Source organism: Monodon monoceros, unplaced genomic scaffold (assembly GCF_005190385.1).
Source record: "Monodon monoceros isolate NGI ecotype Baffin Bay Population unplaced genomic scaffold, NGI_Narwhal_1 Super_Scaffold_11, whole genome shotgun sequence".
In the NCBI taxonomy this organism is placed as follows: Eukaryota; Metazoa; Chordata; class Mammalia; order Artiodactyla; family Monodontidae; genus Monodon; species Monodon monoceros.
Window position 1 is genome coordinate 30,379,727 of NW_021703767.1, and position 14,898 is coordinate 30,394,624.

Below are 14,898 nucleotides of genomic sequence, written 5' to 3' on the forward strand. Positions count from 1 at the left end.
TCCTTCAGGACTTTTTCCATTGCATATTCAACTTGAACTCAACAGGTGGGGTATAACTCAAGCAGCAATGAAGGAACAAAGTGGAACTCTTGGCTATATATAGTTTCAACAATAACATATATGATGCCAGTATTTCCTGAGGATTAATGATCAACTGGAAGAGCCTGTGGTCCTAGGGCCATTAACTCCGTGTAGTCATTAATTTTGTCTGAAATATCTTACAACAAGGACATTTGTAACAATTACTTCCCTTATCTTAACACAATTTTTGGGCAGAACTTTTTAAATCTTTTCATTTTTTGAAGATGCACCTTTGTTACACACTGACCATGAAAAAATATCAGTGACTTTATGATAAGCATTTGAAGCAGGTTCTGTTTATGGTAGTTCATGTGCATGTGTATTTTGGCATTGTTTTCTTTCTTTTAATACCAGAATGGCAAAGATGTATTGCATCCTCATGAATCAAATGGCTCCAAGTAATTATAGCCAAAGCATCTATTTAAATGGTTTGCTGTACAGTATGCATTGGCCAATGATGAAATTCACAAAAGTCCAAGTTACAAAATGTAGAGTATTTATCTTCAGAGCTGTTTCCTATAGATTAAACTTCTGAGGAGTTGCCAGTGCTTTAAAATTTTATGTTATTCCTTTCAAGACTCAGGTCAAATTCATGGTAGGGTTCTGGTACCTAGCCTTATTTGGGTTTTGTAAGGCATGATTTCGACCAAAAATATTTTTTCAGTTATTTAATAACAGAAAACAGTGCCTAATTTCCTGTGACTTATTACCATAATGTCCATGAAAATACTAATGTTCTAGTATAAATTAAATTTCTTTATTCTCAGAGATAAGAAAATTATTTTTAGTTATTACTAAAATAACATAGGAATATGAGCAATTTTTTAAAAAATAGAACCTATTTAAATAATATCATAAATTTAATGTGCATTTGTATGAAAATACTAATATCATTAATAGAAAAATATTAAAAAATGTATAATTGCACTTGGTTATGCTATTTGCATTATAGTATGGAACTCAGTATATTAGCAGTTTTTATATTACACATGTATAGATAACTAACTTCCATCTTTAATTGTTATATATTATTAAAACCATCAGGAAATATAATAAGTAAACCCCTAGCTGAGACAAGATGCAAAAGCAACTGTAAAGACCATGCCAAATTAAGGCAGAATGAATCCCACACTGCCTAAAATGAACATGATGTTATCAACAACTGATGTCACATCTTATTGACAATAAAAGTGCCAAAAGCATACATGTTAGATTAGAGCTAACCTAATTGGAGGATGTGGGATGTTTGAAGTACAGTAAAAGAAACAGGCACTAATCTCTGTCATGATACGCTATGTCACCACTACTTGAAATTCCATTGGGCAATATTAATTCAAGCAGAGGCCTGAGCTACTAATAAATGAGGCAAATTGAGTCAATTACTAATTTCATGCTTTTATGATTTGGAGTTTAGCTAGATAATATCTGCAATTTAATACACTGGCCTCTAGAGATCTTGACCATTTACAAAGAACATGCTTTTACAGACCTGTTTGCTCTATTCGTTTTGTTTAAGTTCCACACTGCTGGGGTGATGGGGGATGGGCAGAGAAGGGGGCTGTTAGGCCACAAGGATATTTTCCTTCTCAGGGCTATAGTCTGTGTGTGACTTCCCTTTGATTGAAATCTTCATCAGGGTTCATAGCTGAATTCCTTGCCTTCTAGCAGTATTTACTTGGCCTTATTTCTCTTTGGGGAAAAGTAGTCACAAAAGATGAGACAAAACCTATATATTAATATATTGTACTGGGATACTGCAAGGGGTTTTATGCCATAAAGAATTAATGCACTTTTAAAAAACTGGCTTGATCTTCTAGTTTCTCAAAAAGCCAGTTTTATTTTGCGTTCAAACCAGTAATTCTAAATTCCTCTCTTCTACACGCCATCCCTAAAATGATATACCAGTTCTCACATATTCTTTGTATCACTGCTGATCCCCTAGTTAATTTGTGCATAAATAGGTATCTCCCTGAGAATAGTTTACATTGAAGTTCTCCCACATGTGCATTTCATTTAGTGTACAATAATTTTTCCCCCCCATGGCAAACATCTGATGAATTAAGTGTGTTTATTAATATTTAAAAGTTTTAACTCTGCTACAAATAGACAATGAGAATCAAAAACATAACAATATTAATCTATAAAGATCATTTGTCAGCATATATGCTTTTAGTTTTAAAAACCATACATTTCTTACTTTAAAAATGTATGTGTATAGGCTATGCTTTACTTGGCTGAAAGGTAATTACAAGACAAACTAAAATTTGATGCAACCTATTTATTGATATGATCATTATAGCATTGCTCATCGTAATTCCTGTTAGAAAAGCAGACTTTTGAAATCATCTTATGAAGCGCTCATTTGTACCAAATCCAAAGGTAGGGCTATTAAGCCTGTTTTTTTCCAGTTTCACCAAGGACCAAATAAAAATACAGTTTATATCAACCCTTTCCATCTGTGGTTAACCTGCTTAGGAAGAGGTCAGTAGGGGAATGGATGGTTGCCAAAAATCCTCTTTGCCCACATCCTCACCACCAGAGTGAAGTACTAAATTGAGAATTGAGTTAATTATGTGAATAAGTCAGGCTAAAAAGCACTTTCCAAAGAACTCTATCAATAATTTACCTCAATTGTTTTGTGGGAGTTTGGGCCATGATGAAGGTCAGAAACCTAGAAAAGAATAGAATATTCGTTTTTTTTTTCTTTTCTTTTTTTTTGGCCTCTCCATGCAGCAGTTCCCTGACCTTCCCTGACCAGGGATTGAACCCAGGCCTTCGGCAGTGAGAGCCCAGAGTCCTAACCACTGGACTGCCAGGGAAGTCAAGAATAGAATATTCTTATTCTCTTTCCCCTCCCTCCCTTCCTCCCTCCCTCCTTCCCTTCCTTCCTTCCTTCCTTCCTTCATTTCTTCCTCTCTTTCTTCCTTCCTTCTTTTCTTCTAAGTTATCTTGATAAATGTCTTATTTTCCACTTCATTTCGCTGGTGTGGGCCTTACTTCCAATACCCTGTTATTCCCAGTGGAGTAATTTTCTTTGTTTCAGTAGAACTGAGGCATGCATGCTTCTAATTCTTTGTTCTAACTGACAACAAAGCCTAAAACAACTTTCTTTCTGAACTGCAGTTTGTGTTCTGTGATCAAGAAGTGAATAGATAGTAGCAAAAATGAACCTCACACTGCATTTGAATAGATTTAGTCTAGAAAAGAAATGGTTATCCCCAGTCCTATCATGATGCTGCTCATTTAGAGATCCTCTCCAATGAGAAACTTGAAATTTCCCCACTGTGCTATTTAGAAAATTAATGTACCTAGCTTAAAATATTATGCCATAATTCAGGATTCCTAGAAGAGATATTAGTCCTGTCTCTTCATATTTATTAGCTCCCTAAGGTCCTTATTAACATGATAATTACACACTCACAGAATACCAATACTTTTCCATACTAATTTTCACTGACCACCAAAAAAAACTGATAGTTTTAACAACAAAAAATCATTTAATGTGAAACGCTAAAATATTAATAAGTCACATAGAGTGGATAATAGTAGGTAGTTTTTTTTAGGACCTATATAAATTTGTCATATTCTAAGCACTTTACATGAGATATTATGTTCATTTCATGGATTAGGAAACTGAGGTACAGAAAAGCTACCTAAACTGGCCAATGAAACAAAGTAGCTTTTGAATCTGTGCAGGCTGAATCCACTCTTAACCACTCTTTTGTAATCTGGTGAATATAAACAACATATAATATGGTAAGACTAAAAACGCCAATTTCTATTTCCCATTAGTAAGTAGATTGGGAGTGATTTTGTTTTAAAGTTGGTCCATATTTTAAGCAACATTTGAACTGAAATGTTTGCTATTAACATGCCATTATTTTTTAGAATAACATTTGAAAAAAATTTTTAAAATTGAGTGTTATCCTACTAAAACAAAATTTAATTTAACTCTTTAATTTAAATGTTTAAATTATTCCTTGTTGGGAGAATGTTTCCTCTTATGCCCTCTGATTTTCCACCTTACTACCATCCCAATATTTTAATAAGACTTGGCATTTGGTACTGGAACACTGATATAAGTAAGATGGTGGAGAGAAATCTGGCAGTATATTTGGGACAAAACATTTCAGGGAGCTCTAATGGTAGATGAAATAAAATTTTCTTACATAGTGTATGTGTGTGTTTGTGGACACATGCACATAGGCACGGGGGCATACATGAACAAGGACACCCTTGTGTTTCTTTTACACCTAACAGACATTATTTATCTTTCTTCCACCAGAATCCTATTATTAGCATTAAACCTAAGGATTTAAATTAACGAATGGTTTGAATTTAAACCCTTTTATCTGTTGAGATCTAATAGATCTCAGAATGGCAACACTATTTTTTTCCTTCCCAGCCCCAGTAACTTACTTTATTACTTTATTCAGTAAGTCTCATATTACTTTCTGAGACTTACTGAATAAAGAACTTTGTTTTAATTTCCCCTTTTATCCCCCTACTTAGTTAAGAAGTAAAATAAGATGTAAAAATGTAATAGGGAAGCTTAGGGTACCTATTACCAACCTATGGGATTCATCTTGATTTAGTTTCTTCTTCATCTCTCTTAAAATTACCATTCTGAAAGTCCTAGCCAGAGGTTTTCTTTCTTCAACATAATCAGGTAGCTCTCTTGCCCATATATTTCCAGTTAGGACATATGCACACAAGAATGCATACTGCATCTGCAAACTCATTAATAATAGAAACGGAGAACTTTTGAAATAACGAAGCTATCTATATTTAAAGTTTGTCATGAATGTAAAAATTTAGGAAATCAACATATTAAGGTTAATAAATACTAGCTCCACCCAACGTTGACAATTTTTTTTTAAACATGATATTTAGCATATAACTCAATACTATTAACATTGTCAAATAACAGCCATGGAAACTTATCGTTATTTATTCCTATGGGAGATGATGGCTACCAGTTAATTCAAACCATTGTGTAATATGCAGTATTGCAACATTCTAAATTATATAAGTAATTAATCTAAATGCAATATCATCCCACAGCCTGCATTGTTTTCTAGTTTTCGCTTTCTGTGTGTAGTTTGAAGTCATCGATACCAATTACAATGAAATGTAGCTCATATTTTTATAACCACCATGAGCTAGAATCTCTGTGTTTGTTCAAGGGAGCTGTATAAATCATGGTTCCACAATGCTGTTTTGTTTTGTTTTATCATGGGATTTATTATTTTGGGGATTTTTGAAGAGATAATAAATTCACAATCCAAAGAAAAATAATCTTCTTTACCATAGAAAATATAGATAAAGGCCTAATATTAGATTAACATGCAATGCTTTTAGTGTATTAATATGCAGAGCATGAATATCCTGACATTTATTGATTTGCAATAAGAAACCAAGTGAATAGATCATTAGTGGGAGTAGAAAGGCTTTAACTATCAGAGAAAATAGAGTATGGCAGGGTTCAAAAAGCTCTGAATTCGTGTTTTTCATTCCAGTAAGGCTAATGACCCCAGTGTGGTGGACATATATCCTCAAAAGCACGGTTGTTTGAAAGCTTTTAATCAGATATTCACTCTGCTGTACGTATGGAAAACTATATAAATTTAAAGGGGTTGCTCCTTATAAATTTCCATGACCAAACAGGGCTTCCAGGTCTTCAATGCTGATGCTTGGTTTTTTTTATGAGTGTGAAATGTATGCCACCCAGAGAATAGACCTTCCTGTCCCAAGAAAAATTACTTAGTATCCAACAGTGTAAGCAAAATACATTGTTAGAAATAGATCTACCCTCCCACAGAATTATACATTCTCTGCCAAAAGTAAGTCAGACAAGGGACATATAGGACAGAGAAGGCATGGAACCAGTGACATTAATATATTTTCACTCTTAAGATCATTGTCTCCAATACTCTTGCATATCCTATCAACCTTTCTAAAGGAGCCATCTATATCCACATATTAGTAAATATATATTTTAAATTTAACTTTAATTTTAAAAGCTATGAATGAATTTAAAGCTCTGTTCTCCTAAATAACAGATTATACATCACCATTGCTAAGACACATCAATGAAGAAGACTTAACACCACCCTGGTAAAAATAGCAGTTTTAAATATCAAAATGGGTTATTTTGATATATTTAATAACCCAAAAATGGGTTATTAAATATCACGCATTCTGAGACACATGGTGAGAAATACAATGTGCGTGGACCAATTTTTCATGAGAAAGAATTGTATGAAATCTTGGTATAACATCAAATTTTTCCTAAAATATGAGAAACAGTTTTTTTCATACACAGGGCTTGATATCCCTGTTGCTGAATAGATCTGAAACACAAGAAATGATATAGTGTACAGGTCTGGTCTTCAATTTTTAAAGAGAGCCATTTTCTACTGTGATTATTCTAAAAAATAAGAACTCAAAGGTTATTTTGGCTAGAAAATTTTTTGAGAAAAATCTAAGTATTTCTTGATTTCAAAACTTCTGATTTACAATCTCCTGTTTATCAATTTTTGTTCTACCTACCTTATAAAAAGAGCTACGAATATGATTTCGATGTGCAGTATTATTTTTTTTAATAATACAATTAGATAAAATTAACAACTTGGACTCTTCACAACTCTGTCGTGAAAAATGAAGGAATAAAGATTTGTGAAATTCAAAGATATCTTCGAGGAAATGATCCTAAAAAATCACATACAAATCATTAAAAATAAACTTTTTTTTTATCTTAGTTAACTGCCCCAAAATGTCTTCACTTACTTTATCTATTTCTTTTTTTAACATTATTTTGAAATAGTGCTTGAAATTCTTTCAACTAATGTTTACTTTGGTTAATGACCTGTTTAAAAAAAACAAACAAAAAATGCAAATCTCTCTCTTGAATTTTGTTAAAAGGCTTTCAGTCATTTACACCTCAGTGTGAATTGGTTTAATTAGCATGTTTCCATCCTAATTGCTCTCTTTAAACAGGAAGAGGAAAGAAAGGTAAGTTACATGCCACACTTTGATGAGTAGGGCTCCTGAGATTTCTTGGGGCCTTAAAGTAAGAGAAAACTTAAAAAAAAAAAAAAAAAGCTGATAAATGAGCCCCAAATACCATCTGTGTACATCTTGAAATGTTAACATTGGACAACCCTGTATAAGAAAAGGAGAAAAAGTATTTTTCTTGCTGCTCTGTATGCCCATCAATTATCACAACTTGGAACTTAGACTTGTTACATTAGTAATATAATTTAGGTATGTTAATGATCAAATAGGAATTTGTGTTCTGGCCTGGGAACCTAATTATTTCTAATGTTGTTCCTATGGAAAAAGCACATTTGGAGTTACCAAACACAAACTCTAAAATTTGAATGTGTGGTGTGAGCTGGAAACTACTTTCATTTGTCATAGTTTTCTTTCATAATTCTAAGTGATTGACACTAAAATGATTGCAAAGAGCAAAGATGATAACAACAGTGCAATAATAATAAAAAAAAACTTGTCATATAACTTTCACTGAAATTCTAATATGAAGCCTAATTAGTGACAGAGTCAAAATAGCCAGTAAGAAATTGTTTATTATATCTTTTAGCAAATCCTTATCAAGGGCACATTATGTTCCAGGTAGTATGCAAGGCTCTATAAGATACCATACTAAGAAATAGGTAACTTGATACCTTCCTTAGAGATATACTCTTATGAAACTATATCCTCAGTATTCCAGAGAAACCTATGTTAATACTTTGTCCTCATCCTCCAACAAACCACATAAATGTGCTAGAAATTTCCGCATTTCATCAACTAAGTGAATTATTACAGTGAACAGTGTAATAAAAACATACCTAAGTCCACAAAACCTTATGTTAATCAATGAGTCCCATTTTTTAAAAAACTTGAAAATGTTACTGGAAAATCTATCCCAGATGTTAATATTGGTAAAGTTTTAATTAATTTAGAATTAGGAATAATTTGAGCACAAGCTTGAAGTTTACTGTTACACTAGATATAAATAAATGAGCAAAATTAGTAATCAAAATGATAATTATGTACAACAGTCTTTGAAGGAGACACCATAAGATATATTTGACCACATTCTGAATTTCTGTATGTACTTGAAAATAATCTCTTTGAAAATAATTTGTAATCAGCCATTGTTAATTCAGATTGACAGTAGATTTTTATTGAGTATTTTCATATAGAACTTTGGTGGATCATGAAAGAGAGTTTAAAAAAGTAATCCAGACCTTCCTTACTTTATTTCTTTTTCTTTGCGGTACGTGGGCCTCCCACTGTTGTGGCCTCTCCTGTTGCGGAGCACAGGCTCCGGACGCGCAGGCTCAGCGGCCATGGCTCACGGGCCTAGCTGCTCCGCGGCATGTGGGATCTTCCCGGACCGGGGCACGAACCCGTGTCCCCTGCATCGGCAGGCGGACTCTCAACCACTGTGCCACCAGGGAAGCCCCAGACCTTCCTTATTTTATTCTAGTAGTCATGCATAAGTATTCACTTTTGGTGGCGTCTTGGCTTGATGTTACTGTATGATTGAAAAAAGCAACACCAGCAGTCTCTACCATCATTATTGTCAGATACACGGTCTAATATGTGACTGCCAGTGTGTCTGCCCCAGTATTACAGATCTTCTTATTGTCTTTTTTTTTTAATTAAGATTGTATTTTTTAAAGCAGTTTTAGGTTCATGGCAACATTAAGGGGAAGGTACAGAGATTTCCTATATATCCCCTGCCCCCATACAAGCATATCCTCCCCCATCCTTATTGCCTTTTTGTGAATAAGTCAATAAGATGAGTATAAACAAATATGAAGATATAACATGTATGTACAAGTTATTTAGTTTTTATACAATCGTCGTTCTGCTTATTTAGACATAAGATATTTCAGCCTTTTTAAATTCCATACTTATATCTATTCCATGTTTTTATAGAAATCTTTGTTTGGTAGCATAAAGTTTAAAAAAATAGTACTATTTTTAAGTATGTATGGAAAACACATCTGTCATATATATCTTTCAATTTAAAATGTGAATACTTATAATATACATGAATGAATATGTTAAAGCACCTGAAACATTTGATCTGATAGTAGAATCGATAATTTTATACTTTATTATGAATTTTTATTTCTCTTATTATTGTATTTTCCTGCTAAAGAATAGTGCTTCTCGAATACTGTCTGTCCCTCTGTGGTTTCTCATCATCCAGGAAGCTAGTCAGGGCTTATTCACATTTTGGTGCACGATTCCAAGAGGGTGCACAGAAGAATGTAAGGACTCTTGAATCCTGGGCTTGGAAGGGATTCTACATCACTTCCACTACATTCATTGGTCAAAACAATCATGGAGGTCTAATGATCCTTAATATGTTTATCAATGACTTTGCTCACTAATTGAGAACATGCTCACTCTAGATATCCCTAAATCTAAGGGTTTTCTAATATCTGAGAGCACATGAAGACAGTTCCAATGATCTTCAAAGATTAGAAAAGTGTTTTCTGATAACAATATCATTATAATGGGACAAGTGAAAATAAATACTGATAGTATGAAAAATAAAAGAAAAATACCAGAGCAAGAATGACATGAGAGAGATTTTATGATTTGGGCTCTTGATGTCTCAGTTCTGTATAACCTGTCATGAGTAGGGGTATCAGTTTATTTTTGCTGCATAACTATTGGTAAATAAATTTAGTGGCTCAAAACAATAACCATTTTATTTTGTTCATGATTCTGTGGATAAGCAATTTGGATTGCTGGGCGGTTTCTCTGAGGTGGGCAGGGCTTACTCATGCACTGGTGGCAGCTGCATTGTAGGCTGGGAAATAGCATAAAATGGATGCAACTGGGAGGGCTTATCTCTTTATCCAGGAGGCTAATCAGGGCTTATATACACTTCCGTGCAGGTTTCCAAGAGGGAGCACAAAGTAACGTAAGGCCTCTTGAGTCCTAAGCTCAGAATGGTTTCAACGTCAATTCCACTACATTCTGTTGGTCAAAGCAAGTCACAGGACCAGTTCAGATGCAAGGGGTGAAGAGATTCCATCTTTTTATGGGAGATTCTACAAAGAATTGTAGTCAGTTTTACAATCTGGCACAGTAAACATGTATATACTGGCCTACATATTAAAGACTGTTGAGAGTTGCTTATTTTAGGAGGACAAGTTGATTAATACGTGCAATCATGTGTTATAAATAATGAAGATAAAGACAGGGGAAGAAAAAGAAAGAAACGATGGAAGGAAGGAAGGAGGAGAAGGAGAACGGGAGGGAGGGAGGAAGGGAAGGGAGAAAGGAGACAGAGTGAGTCAGGTAGATTGTATAAAAATTAACCCAAGATGAAAGGAAGAGCAAGAGAAATTGAGGATACTTCTCAAAAAATCTTTACTGAAAATTTGAAGACAAAGGTCATAGTCTCAGCTAATATTAACGACAATGCTTATTCAATACATACAGTACTTTTTAGAGTTTAAAAAGAAACTTCCACATATATTTAATCCTCATATGACAAAAATAATATACATGTACTCCTCATAATAATCAGTGGGACAAATATTACAATTTACAGGTAGGGAAACAGAGGCTCATAACATACTGTGCACAGTAGTCATTTTGAATATAGTGGTATTTACTTTTTTTTAAAATAAATTTATTTATTTGTTTATATTTGGCTGCGTTGGGTCTTCGTTGCTGCGCATGGGCTTTCTCTAGTTGCAGTGAGCGGAGGCTACTCTTCGTTGCGGTGCGTGGGCTTCTCACTGCGGTGACTTCTCTTGTTGTGGAGCACGGGCTCTAGGCACTTAGGCTTCAGTAGTTGTGACACGCGGGCTCAGTAGTGGTGGTTCGCGGGCTCTAGAGCACAGGCTCAGTAGTTGTGGTGCACGGGCTTAGCTGCTCCGTGGCATGTGGGATCTTCCCGGACCAGGGCTCGAACCTGTAGTGGTATTTACTCTTCAGGAAAAAGTTATACAGGTAATTGAGTATAAAAACGCTTCACATCTTGGTACTCTCAAGTGAGTGCACAACTAGCCTATCACTAATTTTCCTGCCCAGGGGAGTTAGGTGATTAATGAAGCCAACAGGCTGGCAGTTCTCTGGAAGGGTTGAATTCAGTGCACCTTCTCACACACACTGCAGAATGATTTGCCGGGTATGCTGAGGGTGTAAGTCTGACTGTAGGAAACATTTTTATTTGCTTCATAAAACAGTTTTTAAAGGAACTTAATAAACTTATCTATTTATTGAAGTAATCCCAGCAAGATTTCAACTTATAAGTATTAAATTAGCTCTTAGTTCAAATTAATATTTATATTCAAAATCAATAGAATTATATTAAAGTTCATATTAGCCTTCCTCCAAATTAGTCCAAATCCACAAGGTTTTCTGTGTTGAGGCTTACTGCGGACTAATGATGTTGCATCTAGAGTACGTTTTTAATCATCTACTGATGGAAAGGCCAAGGTATTTTTACATAAACTAGATAATGATCCCAAATGCCTATTTGTTGTGAAATGTACTCTTGTTTTCTCCACTTAGCCTCAGGATTAGTACTGTCACCTATAGCCTGGGCGGCTCTCAGTCTGAGCTTGTGTGAGCAGGAGAGTATACTCCACATCATCACGAATAATGGCAATAACCCTTTTGTAGATAACTGGGGGTACCTTTAAGATCCTTACCCCAGATAACAGTGCCCTTTAACTTAAAGTGAAAAATGTCCAATGTGTCCACTGTTACTTACGTGGGTTTTTTTAACCTGCGTCTTTACAGCTCAGCAGAGCCAAATGCTTTTGTCGAAGGACTCTGTGTTACAATAACATTAGGTCGTTTAGAAATGTCATTCTTCCTTTACCCCCTGGAGAAACTGTATTTTAGTTAATGGTATTCCCTCTAGTAATAATTACAGGAATTCCAATTCTTGACGAAAACCAGAAAAGACCCACATTTGAGAAAGAAATGTGTGTCAAGACTGATAACATACATGAGAAGCCCCTGGGATTTGTATAAAATACATTTTTTAAGAGTTTTACACTTTCTGCCAGTGTGAAGGCTCCTAATGCAGGCCTTATTCCACAGTCCTGAGCTGCAGCATTTTAAGTATGTGCTTTCCAATTCACTGTGGAAACATATATAGCTGTGTGTTCTCTATTTCATGTGTTTTCTTTTTGACTTGGTAAGCTTGATAATACAGATGCATTTCACCTCTTTTGTATCCTCCACTGCAACTAGCACAATACATGGTACATGGTAGGCGCTCAGCATAAACTTCCTGGTGAGTTTCTGGCAACCTGTACTCTGTAACTCCCCACATTTTCAGACTTATTTTATTCCTCCTTTATATTACTCTTCTACCTGGGACAAGATGGCCTAATTAATGTCCACTGAGAGCTGAGAGAGAGGGAAAGAGAGAGAGAGAGAATCAATACTTGATTTGGGCTAAAACTATTATCCCGGAACTTTAAGAACCCTCCCATTAGAAAGAGACCACGGAGGAAGGGTGATTTCACACATGAACTATGGTTAGATGTAGATGGACTCTCTCAAAGTCAGTGGGAGTTGATGACTCACTCCCATCTATACTGGGCATGACATGATTCAAATGTGTTCTTGGTAGGTCACTGAAGGTCTTGCATCCTACAAAATTATATAAAACATCAAATATTAAATGTCAAGGTCCAACCAAAAACACACCTACCTCCAGAATTTCCCTTTGCCAGTCTCTCAGTTTGAACAGCTTTTCCTCTATTTCTCTGCTCAGTCAAGATCCTGCTCCTCCAGTTAAGTTCCATGTAAGCTAAGCCTTTGCCGGTCATTTCAGGCCACAGTGGCCATTCTGTCTTCTGAATCCTTTCAATATTAATGTTTGCAAACACTCACTGGAAAGGTATTTATGGGTAGCTGATATTTTGGGGCTACTTTTTCTCTAGGCATGGCCTCATCAAATGTCTGAAAACTCCCTGAACCAGATGTTTGGGGGAAAGGGGAGATAAATCGGCTGAGCACAAAGGATTTTTAGGACAGTTTAAATATTCTATATGGTACTATAATGGAGAATACATGTCATGATACATTTGGCAAATATACAATACATAGAAGATAAAACACCAAGAGTGAACCCTAATATAAACTATGCACTTGGGTGAAAAGGAAAAAAAAAATAAAACACTCCTTAAGGACAGGGATAATGTCTTATGTTTTAAAGAGGGATCTTCCCGGACCGGGGCACGAACACACGTCCCCCACATCGACAGGCGGACTCTCAACCACTGCACCACCAGGGAAGCCCCTTACGTGTTTTTACATGCACAGTTCTTAAACCAGAACTTTGAATATAGCAGGTAATTGATAAACATTTGTTAATGACAATACTGATCTATTGGGGAAAAGTATCTTGAATGTAAGGAAGTAGAATGGGAGAAGGAAACTACATATACAAAATAACATGAAAATAAAGTAAAAAAACTTTCATATCTAAAATGCTTCTTAGTTTAAACAAATATTCCCAGGTACTATCTCATTTGTTACAACGTTAGTAATATCTGAATAATGAATTGCTTTCCACACAGAGGTACCTCCTAAAACCTGCCATGCCATGCCATGGGTGTTAATATATCCAAGTTAGCACCATCTATTTAAAAGGCAGTTTTGACAAGCTTACTCAATAGACATTGCTTGTGTGCCTACTAACTTTCTAGAAATAAGCACAAAGTCTAAAACAGAGAATGCTGGCTTTACCTAAGAACAAGGAAGCAACCAGCAGTGCAGCCTCACTTCTTTTTCCTCCTAAAATGATGTTCCATAAATGAAATCTGATACTACTTTGAGCAAAAGTAGGGCAAGAACAGAGTTATTACTTTAGAACAGACTGATTTTCAAGCAGAAATTCAAATTGGAATGTCGGCTAATGCCAGTAGTAGCAGGGTTTTGGCTACCAAAAAATCAGTTTACAGACTTATTAACAGTTCATAAAATGTATGGCATTCTTCTGGTTCTTGTCACTGGTGAACATGTGCTCTGAATTTGCAACAGACTGAAGCACCATCCCATAAATATTAAAAATAGTTGTGAGCATCACAATGGAAATATCTCAAACAACAGTAGAAACATGATTCTTATTCAAAGAGCAGCAGATCTTTTCAGGTATGATCAATGATGGATAACACTGCCAACACATGGGGAGGGGTTTTGAATGGGGATTTTCGAGGTTTTCTAAAGAGCAAAAATTATAATGTCTCCATCTCATAGGGATATGTTAAACACCATCCTGTGTCAAATCTATGATTGTTCTATGGTGGTGGGATGAATTGGGAGATTGGGATTGACATATATACACTGATATGTATAAAATAGATAACTAATAAGAACCTGCTGTATAAAAAATAAATAAAATAAAATTCAAGAAAAAATAAAGAAGATGAAATGCAAACTTCTAAAAAAAAAATCTATGATTGCTCTAGAGCAGAATTCTGAATTGGCTAGTGGTACCAAGATTCCTGTGGGTAGGCAAAGTAGTCCTCTTAAAAGCAAACTCAAGCAATAACTATGAACATCTTTCTAATCCTAAATGAGCTAACAGTTTTACAACTGCATAAAGTTACTCTTGCCTTTTTGCTCCAAAAAATAGTTGTACTTAATATATTTTGTTGCACACATGTGGGTGACCATCTTCCTGTTTAGAACATGAACTACCCGTTGTTAGGGATCCTGTCTTCTTTGTGTATCCTCTCCACCTACTTAATTGATCCTCACAAAGCATCTAACACAATGTCTAGCCCCAAACTGAACATCAATAAGTATTGT